At 45.3% G+C, this 10309-nt stretch overlaps 1 non-coding gene across 1 annotated transcript; it reads right to left on the bottom strand.

Annotated features, from left to right (window-relative positions):
- Positions 1 to 1579: 1579 nt before the first annotated feature.
- Positions 1580 to 1651, bottom strand: trnad-guc (transfer RNA aspartic acid (anticodon GUC)). Its single transcript has one exon. It is a non-coding gene; the product is annotated as a tRNA-Asp (tRNA).
- Between the last annotated feature and the right edge of the window lie 8658 nt (positions 1652 to 10309).

Genomic DNA, 10309 nt, shown 5'->3' with positions numbered 1-10309 from the left:
CTCACTAGGGTCGCGGGCATGCTGGAGCCTATCCCAGCAATCATCGAGCAGGAAGCGGGGTACACCCTGAACTGGTTGCCAGCCAATCGCAGGGCACATACAAACAACCATTCGCACTCACATTCACACCTACGGGCAATTTAAAGTTGTCGATTAACCTACCATGCATGTTTTTGGGATGTGGGAGGAAACCAGAGTGACCAAAGAAAACCCACGCAGGCACGGTGGGGAGAACATGCAAACTCCACACAGGCGGGGCCTGGGATTGAACCCCAGTCCTCAGAACTGTGAGGCAGACGCTCTAACCAGTCGTCCACCGTGCCACCACAATCAGGAATAGACTGAGCAAAAACAGCTGCAGCAGGATAACGATCCAAAACACACCACCCAATCAACTTCTGAATGGCTTAAAACGACAAAATGAAGGTTTTTGAGTGGCCTTGTCAAAGTCCAAATTTGAATCAGATTGAAATGCAGTGGCATGACCTTAGAAAGAGGCGTTCATGGTTAAAAACCCTCAATTTTTGCTGAATTCAAACAATTCTGCAAGGAAGACTGGGCCAAAATATCTCCACAGAGATGTGAAAGACTCATTGCCAGTCAAAGAAAATCGTTAGACAGTCTAGATATTTGATCACAAGTAACGTTACAAACCTCAAATTGTGTTCTTATTTGTGGACAGCGGGGCACCTGGTGAGGACATACAACAACTAAGCAATTAGACAAGAGAGGACAAAAATAGGGCCGGACAGGATGTGGGAAATGCGCAAGGCAGTGTTACTGACGAGGGGTGCAGTGGGATGCTTTGGTAGTGTCGAAACACAATTAGTTGTTATGTTCGCCGAACACGTGCAAGGTCCCTCTTTGGAATCGAGGCTGATGGGATTTTTTGTTTTCCCACAAAGAAGAGCCCCACGAAAAGCCAAAGACCAAATGAACTCAACACCCGTCAGGGAATCGAACCCCTGTCATCCACGTGACAGGCAGAGATACTGTCCACTATACTAATGAGGAGTCTTTTACCTTACCTTCACCGAGTGTCAAGCACACGTCAATGAACCTGAACGCATCAGTAATGCCAGCTTGCGAGGCATTTGGCTTGTTCTGCTGACAGATAGAATGAGCGTAACAGTTTCAGTCGTGCAGTGGTTGTTATGTTCGCCGAACACGCGTAAGGTCCCTCTTTGCAAACAAGGCTGATGGGCTTTTTTGTTTTCCCGCAAAGAAGAGCCCCACCAAAAGCTGAAGACTATATGAAACCAAGTCCCCGTCGGGGAATCTAAACCCGGTCTTCCGCGTGACAGGCGGAGATACTGTCCACTATACTAACAAGGAGTCTGTTGCCCAACGGTCACTGAGTGTCAAGCATATCTCAATGAACCTGAACGCCAATGCCAGCTTGCAATGCGGTTTGCTGGTCCTGCTAACAGATAGCATGAGCGTAAGAGTTTCAGTCGTGCAGTGGTTGTTATGTTCGCCGAACACGCGTAAGGTCCCTCTTTGGAAACGAGGCTGATGGGCTTTTTTGTTTTCCCGCAAAGAAGAGCCCCACCAAAAGCTAAAGACCACATGAAACCAACTCCCCGTCGGGGAATCGAACCCCGGTCTTCCGCGTGACAGGCGGAGATACTGTCCACTATACTAACGAGGAGTCTGTTGCCCAATGGTCACTGAGTGTCAAGCACATCTCAATGCACCTGAACGCCAATGCCAGCGAGCAATGCGGTTTGCTGGTCCTGCTGACAGATCGCACGAGCGTAACAATTTCAGTCGTGCAGTGGTTGTTATGTTCGCCGAACACACGTATGGTCCCTCTTTGGAAACAAGGCTGATGGACTTTTTTGTTTTCCCGCAAAGAGAGTCCCACCAAAAGCTAAAGACCAAATGAAGTCAACTCCCCTTCGTGTAATCAAACCCCAGTCTTCCACATGACAGGTGGAGATACTCTCCACTCTTCTAATGAGGAGTCTTTTGCCCACTTCATTTCACCGGAATGCATCAGCAATGCCAGCTCGCGACTCGACTGATTTACAGTTTAAGCAATTCAGGGATACATATTATTTGACGTGAACAAATGAGCGGGATTACTTTCACAAAAGTTTCGATTAATGTGTAAATAAAAACAATGTGGGGTTAGGTGTCTTTCTCGTAGCAAAAGAGATTATTTAAATGAAGAGAAAATGTGGGAAATTAAGAAAATACATGACGTGAAGAAAGGATTGTGCCACTGGAAAAAAAACAACTCCACAAACTTTAAAAAAAAAAAAATAATGGAAAGAATTTCCACATACATTTTTTTCTTTAAGCCTTAAAGGGACACTGTCCTTAAAATTATGGCTTCATAGGTAGTAATTAATTAGTTCAGCTGGCCTAAACCCATAAGAGCTGACAAATAGACCACCATATTGATTTATTTTACTTTTACAGCAACGTTTTCGACATACAGTTCGCATCCATTTTGCACCATCCACCGGAAGGCACATGATTTGTGTTGACTCCTGCCTGGCAGACGAGAAGTTTGTTCAACATCCAAGAGGTACGGACAGTGATAATGCCGTACTGCATTCCAAAATACTGCAAGATTTCGACCAGAAACAACCCATGGGGTGCCCACATATTGTTCCATGAAAGGAGTACCGTACTGAGGGAAGTAATGGCTCACTAATTGCTGTTGAGCTCCTGGCAAGGACAATCAAGCCCGTGTGTGTACCGAGTAGTGAGGATATTACCGGTGAGGACTATAAAAAAACATTAGTCAACCTCTGTTGTCTGAAGCGAGCAGGTAGGAGAGGGTGGGGGATGCAACGTATGTTTTATAAAATATTCGTCACGGATCTATTATTATACTTCGCTAACTGGCCGTGCTCATTATCTTGAAGGAATGGAAAATGTATATATTGTGCTGTTTCCATCAGGCAGTGGTGTCAAACTAGATACGGTTTTCCTCAGGGCCATTATGATTGTAAAACCATATCAATGTTTAATCGCCTTATCATATTATTCCACATAGACAAGAAATTGACTACTTCACATACATACTCAACTATTTGAGTATTTATGTGAAGAAGGATCGATACTTTTACTCCGTTACAATGATCGACATGCCGTTCGCTACCTTTATTTATCCATTCCTGCGTGTGCGTGTCTATTTTTAGAGTCCATCTTCAACTTCCTCATAGGGCGTTTTTGCTCCTATCCAACGTGATCACGAGTGTCATTTGACTCCAATTCACCAATCAGATGATGACTCAAGGCAGTCACATGACCGCACAGTAGCCTTCGTGATCCAATCAAAATGACTCATTTTTTGGGGGGTGGGGGGAAACAGCCGCGCAAGTGTGTTTACTTGACAGACTCCAAAAAAACAACAGCTTTGTCATGCAGCTCTTAAATTGTGACTGCCAAAACTTGGATATTTCAGCCCACTTCTAACTTGAGAAAACAACTCTCGGTAAGTTGCAGATGTTTCTATTGCTGTTTTGGTAGTGGATATGGAAACATGAGCCTTCGCCCTATGGTGTCGCACACCCACAAAGAAGAGCCCCACGAAAAGCGAAAGACCACCTGATGTCAACTCCCCTTCATGTAATCAAACCCCAGTCTTCCACATGACAGGCGGAGATACTCTCCACTATTCTAATGAGGAGTCTTTTGCCCACTTCATTTCACGGGAATGCATCAGCAATGCCAGCTAGCGACTTGTTGTCTCTGTGGCCTGACTGTTATTTACACTTTAAGCAATTCAGGGATACATATTATTTGATATGTGATCAAATGAGCGGTATTACTTTGCCAAAAGAAAGTGTAAACTCTCTAAGTGTGTGTGTGTGTGTGTGTGTAATATATTGCATTTTCTTACATGGATTGCCTTTGTGTATTATGAACATAACTCTTGTTATGGTTGTTATTGTTTTGTTATGACAAGCAGCAGCATCAGGGGTTGAGGTCACAAGCAGAGGGGTTATTGCGGGACTAGGTGACCCCATGGTGGCAGTGAAGAGGTGGTGCTTGTCTTGGAGAACAAGGAGGAGGAGGAAGATGTGGTGGTCTTATTGGGTGAGAAAGAAGAGAATGAAACAGGAAGAACAAAAAATGTGTTCTTTGGTTGTGTCCACCCGTGGCCTCTCCATCTAAATTCTGGGCCGAATACGTCCCTGGATGGATCGCATACAAACCAATCGGGTCTCGGAAGATGCCAACTTATAAAAATTCACTTCCAGAACAATTTGTCCAATTTTGTCTGAATTTATATATATTTAAAATTATGTCAAGAACATTAGAAGGGAAGTCACTGATGGTGTAGTGGTACACTCGCCTGACTTTGGTGTGGGCAGCGTGGGATCAGTTCCCACTCAGTGACGGTGTGAATGTGAGTGCGAATGGTTGTCCGTGTCTATATGTGCCCTGCGACTGACTGGCGACCAGTTCAGGGTAGTCCGCCTTTTGCCCGAAGTCAGCTGGGATAGGCTCCAGCGCCCCGCGACCCTAACCAGGATAAGCGGTGTTGACAATGGATGGATGGACATTAGAAGGGACAGTTGTTGCAGTTTACCTGTATTATCTCATGGGATGAAAATGATTCTGCATAATGTTAAATTGCAAAACATAAACACTACTCTATTCTGTCTAATTGTTAAAAATTATGGCTTCAATATTTATTTTATAAAATAAAAAAAATATGATAAACTGCAGAGTGACGTGAGCATTTCATCACCACACAAGATGTGAGCATAAAAGTGGTTGAAATGGTAATATGTATTAAATGTTGATTACAGTAAAATGTTGAGATGATTCACTTGATCGACAGTTTAATGCCGATCATGCCTTTCACATTCTTTCACTGTAGTGCTGCCTAAGGATCCTGCAGGTTTTGTCCTCAGCCTTGCTGCCAACAGCTTCAGATAGACAACTTCCGTTCCAGGTTCCACCAAACTATACTGATTGTATAGTGGTTAGTACTCTGCGTTGTGGACGCAGCAACCGTTTTTCAAGTCTGGGTCAACGCAGGAATGAAGCGCTGTAATTGGCTATTTTATTGCTGCAGTTTGAAGTTTGTGGGAGACAGTGAAAATCCTCCACAGGGGCTTTCAGAGGGCCGCTCTCTCGTATTGTTTTTGTGTTTTTTGTTCGTCTTTGGAGACCTTACACGACTCACTTACACAAGGGGAGACTTGCTAACCATCAAGGAGGCTACTCCGGACTTTCTGTCACCAACGTTCGCAAATCCGCTCAGTTTTTTCCCCGAGTTACTAACCGGGGCGGCATCCGCGGTTTTCGGCGCATGGAGACGGAAACGGCGCCACAGAGGGAAGCGAGCCGGCATCCAAGTGAAACTCCGCAAGAGAGGACACAGATTGGCGTTCCTGTCGATCCACCTCGCGAATGTACGCTCCCTACCCAACAAAATCGACGAGCATCATCTTCTGTCCAGTAAAGACCAGTAAAGACTTCGGCCGTACCGCCGCCATGTGCTTCACGGAGACCTGGCTTTACGACGCTGTACCCGATGGCGGCGTCATGCTTCCCGACTTCCATATTCATTGAGCGGACCGCGACATCAACTTCCTCATAGGGCGTTTTTGCTCCTATCCAACGTGATCACGAGTGTCATTTGACTCCAATTCACCAATCAGATGATGACTCAAGGCAGTCACATGACCGCACAGTAGCCTTCGTGATCCAATCAAAATGACTCATTTTTTGGGGGGTGGGGGGAAACAGCCGCGCAAGTGTGTTTACTTGACAGACTCCAAAAAAACAACAGGTTTGTCATGCAGCTCTTAAATTGTGACTGCCAAAACTTGTATGTTTCAGCCCACTTCTAACTTGAGAAAACAACTCTCGGTAAGTTGCAGATGTTTCTATTGCTGTTTTGGTAGTGGATATGGAAACACTAACCTTCGCCCTGTGGTGTCGCGCACCCACAAAGAAGAGCCCCACGAAAAGCTAAAGACCACCTGATGTCAACTCCCCTTCGTGTAATCAAACCCCAGTCTTCCACATGACAGGTGGAGATACTCTCCACTCTTCTAATGAGGAGTCTTTTGCCCACTTCATTTCACCGGAATGCATCAGTAATGCCAGCTAGCGACTTGTTGTCTCTGTGTTACACTTTAAGCAATTCAGGGATACATATTATTTGATATGTGATCAAATGAGCGGTATTACTTTGCCAAAAGAAAGTGTAAACTCTCTAAGTGTATGTGTGTGTAATATATTGCATTTTCTTACATGGATTGCCTTTGTGTATTATGAACATAACTCTTGTTATGGTTGTTATTGTTTTGTTATGACAAGCAGCAGCATCAGGGGTTGAGGTCACAAGCAGAGGGGTTATTGCGGGACTAGGTGACCCCATGGTGGCAGTGAAGAGGTGGTGCTTGTCTTGGAGAACAAGGAGGAGGACGAAGATGTGGTGGTCTTATTGGGTGAGAAGGAAGAGAATGAAACAGGAAGAACAAAAAAATTGTTCTTTGGTTGTGTCCACCCGTGGCCTCTCCATCTAAATTCTGGGCCGAATACGTCCCTGGATGGATCGCATACAAACCAATCGGGTCTCGGAAGATGCCAACTTATAAAAATTCACTTCCAGAACAATTTGTCCAATTTTGTCTGAATTTATATATATTTAAAATTATGTCAAGAACATTAGAAGGGAAGTCACTGATGGTGTCGTCGTACACTCGCCTGACTTTGGTGTGGGCAGCGTGGGATCAGTTCCCACTCAGTGACGGTGTGAATGTGAGTGCGAATGGTTGTCCGTGTCTATATGTGCCATGCGACTGACTGGCGACCAGTTCAGGGTAGTCCGCCTTTTGCCCGAAGTCAGCTGGAATAGGCTCCAGCGCCCCGCGACCCTAACCAGGATAAGCGGTGTTGACAATGGATGGATGGACATTAGAAGGGACAGTTGCTGCAGTTTACCTGTATTATCTCATGGGATGAAAATTATTCTGCATAATGTTAAATTGCAAAACATAAACACAACTCTATTCTGTCAAATTGTTAAAAATTATGGCTTCAATATTTATTTTATAAAATAAAAAAATTTGATAAACTGCAGAGTGACGTGAGCATTTCATCACCACACCAGATGTGAGCATAAAAGTGGTTGAAATGGTAATATGTATTAAATGTTGATTACAGTAAAATGTTGAGATGATTCACTTGATCGACAGTTTAATGCCGATCATGCCTTTCACATTCTTTCACTGTAGTGCTGCCTAAGGATCCTGCAGGTTTTGTCCTCAGCCTTGCTGCCAACAGCTTCAGATAGACAACTTCCGTTCCAGGTTCCACCAAACTATACTGATTGTATAGTGGTTAGTACTCTGCGTTGTGGACGCAGCAACCGTTTTTCAAGTCTGGGTCAACGCAGGAATGAAGCGCTGTAATTGGCTATTTTATTGCTGCAGTTTGAAGTTTGTGGGAGACAGTGAAAATCCTCCACAGGGGCTTTCAGAGGGCCGCTCTCTCGTATTGTTTTTGTGTTTTTTGTTCGTCTTTGGAGACCTTACACGACTCACTTACACAAGGGGAGACTTGCTAACCATCAAGGAGGCTACTCCGGACTTTCTGTCACCAACGTTTGCAAATCCGCTCAGTTTTTTCCCCGAGTTACTAACCGGGGCGGCATCCGCGGTTTTCGGCGCATGGAGACGGAAACGGCGCCACAGAGGGAAGCGAGCCGGCATCCAAGTGAAACTCCGCAAGAGAGGACACAGATTGGCGTTCCTGTCGATCCACCTCGCGAATGTACGCTCCCTACCCAACAAAATCGACGAGCATCATCTTCTGTCCAGTAAAGACCAGTAAAGACTTCGGCCGTACCGCCGCCATGTGCTTCACGGAGACCTGGCTTTACGACGCTGTACCCGATGGCGGCGTCATGCTTCCCGACTTCCATATTCATTGAGCGGACCGCGACATCAACTTCCTCATAGGGCGTTTTTGCTCCTATCCAACGTGATCACGAGTGTCATTTGACTCCAATTCACCAATCAGATGATGACTCAAGGCAGTCACATGACCGCACAGTAGCCTTCGTGATCCAATCAAAATGACTCATTTTTTGGGGGGTGGGGGGAAACAGCCGCGCAAGTGTGTTTACTTGACAGACTCCAAAAAAACAACAGCTTTGTCATGCAGCTCTTAAATTGTGACTGCCAAAACTTGGACATTTCAGCCCACTTCTAACTTGAGAAAACAACTCTCGGTAAGTTGCAGATGTTTCTATTGCTGTTTTGGTAGTGGATATGGAAACATGAGCCTTCGCCCTATGGTGTCGCACACCCACAAAGAAGAGCCCCACGAAAAGCGAAAGACCACCTGATGTCAACTCCCCTTCATGTAATCAAACCCCAGTCTTCCACATGACAGGCGGAGATACTCTCCACTATTCTAATGAGGAGTCTTTTGCCCACTTCATTTCACGGGAATGCATCAGCAATGCCAGCTAGCGACTTGTTGTCTCTGTGGCCTGACTGTTATTTACACTTTAAGCAATTCAGGGATACATATTATTTGATATGTGATCAAATGAGCGGTATTACTTTGCCAAAGGAAAGTGTAAACTCTCTAAGTGTGTGTGTGTGTGTGTAATATATTGCATTTTCTTACATGGATTGCCTTTGTGTATTATGAACATAACTCTTGTTATGGTTGTTATTGTTTTGTTATGACAAGCAGCAGCATCAGGGGTTGAGGTCACAAGCAGAGGGGTTATTGCGGGACTAGGTGACCCGATGGTGGCAGTGAAGAGGTGGTGCTTGTCTTGGAGAGCAAGGAGGAGGAGGAAGATGTGGAGGTCTTATTGGGTGAGAAGGAAGAGAATGAAACAGGAAGAACAAAAAAGTGTGTTCTTTGGTAGTGTCCACCCGTGGCCTCTCCATCTAAATTCTGGGCCGAATACGTCCCTGGATGGATCGCATACAAACCAATCGGGTCTCGGAAGATGCCAACTTATAAAAATTCACTTCCAGAACAATTTGTCCAATTTTGTCTGAATTTCTCTATATTTAAAATTACGTCAAGAACATTAGAAGGGAAGTCACTGATGGTGTAGTGGTACACTCGCCTGACTTTGGTGTGGGCAGCGTGGGATCAGTTCCCACTCAGTGACTGGTGCGAATGGTTGTCCGTGTCTATATGTTCCCTGCGACTGACTGCCGACCAGTTCAGGGTAGTCCGCCTTTCGCCCGAAGTCAGCTGGGATAGGCTCCAGCGCCCTGCGACCCTAACCAGGATAAGCGGTGTTGACAATGGATGGATGGACATTAGAAGGGACAGTTGTTGCAGTTTACCTGTATTATCTCATGGGATGAAAATTATTCTGCATAATGTTAAATTGCAAAACATAAACACGACTCTATTCTGTCTAATTGTTAAAAATTATGGCTTCAATATTTATTTTATAAAATAAAAAAATTTGATAAACTGCAGAGTGACGTGAGCATTTCATCACCATACAAGATGTGAGCATAAAAGTGGTTGAAATGGTAATATGTATTAAATGTTGATTACAGTAAAATGTTGAGATGATTCACTTGATCGACAGTTTAATGCCGATCATGCCTTTCACATTCTTTCACTGTAGTGCTGCCTAAGGATCCTGCAGGTTTTGTCCTCAGCCTTGCTGCCAACAGCTTCAGACAGACAACTTCCGTTCCAGGTTCCACCAAACTATACTGATTGTATAGTGGTTAGTACTCTGCGTTGTGGCCGCAGCAACCGTTTTTCAAGTCTGGGTCAACGCAGGAATGAAGCGCTGTAATTGGCTATTTTATTGCTGCAGTTTGAAGTTTGTGGGAGACAGTGAAAATCCTCCACAGGGTCTTTCAGAGGGCCGCTCTCTCGTATTGTCTTTGTTTTTGTGTTTTTTGTTCGTCTTTGGAGACCTTACACGACTCACTTACACAAGGGGAGACTTGCTAACCATCAAGGAGGCTACTCCGGACTTTCTGTCACCAACGTTCGCAAATCCGCTCAGTTTTTTCCCCGAGTTACTAACGGGGGCGGCGTCCGCGGTTTTCGGCGCATGGAGACGGAAACGGCGCCACAGAGGGAAGCGAGCCGGCATCCAAGTGAAACTCCGCAAGAGAGGACACAGATTGGCGTTCCTGTCGATCCACCTCGCGAATGTACGCTCCCCACCCAACAAAATGGACGAGCTTCATCTTCTGTTAAAGACCAGTAAAGACTTCGGCCGTACCGCCGCCATGTGCTTCACGGAGACCTGGCTTTACGACGCTGTACCCGATGGCGCCGTCATGCTTCCCGACTTCCATTTTCATCGAGCGGACAGCGACAT

The sequence above is a fragment of the Phycodurus eques genome, chromosome 7, assembly GCF_024500275.1.
Source record: "Phycodurus eques isolate BA_2022a chromosome 7, UOR_Pequ_1.1, whole genome shotgun sequence".
Classification (NCBI taxonomy): domain Eukaryota; kingdom Metazoa; phylum Chordata; class Actinopteri; order Syngnathiformes; family Syngnathidae; genus Phycodurus; species Phycodurus eques.
This window is presented reverse-complemented; position numbering and strand designations above follow the sequence as displayed.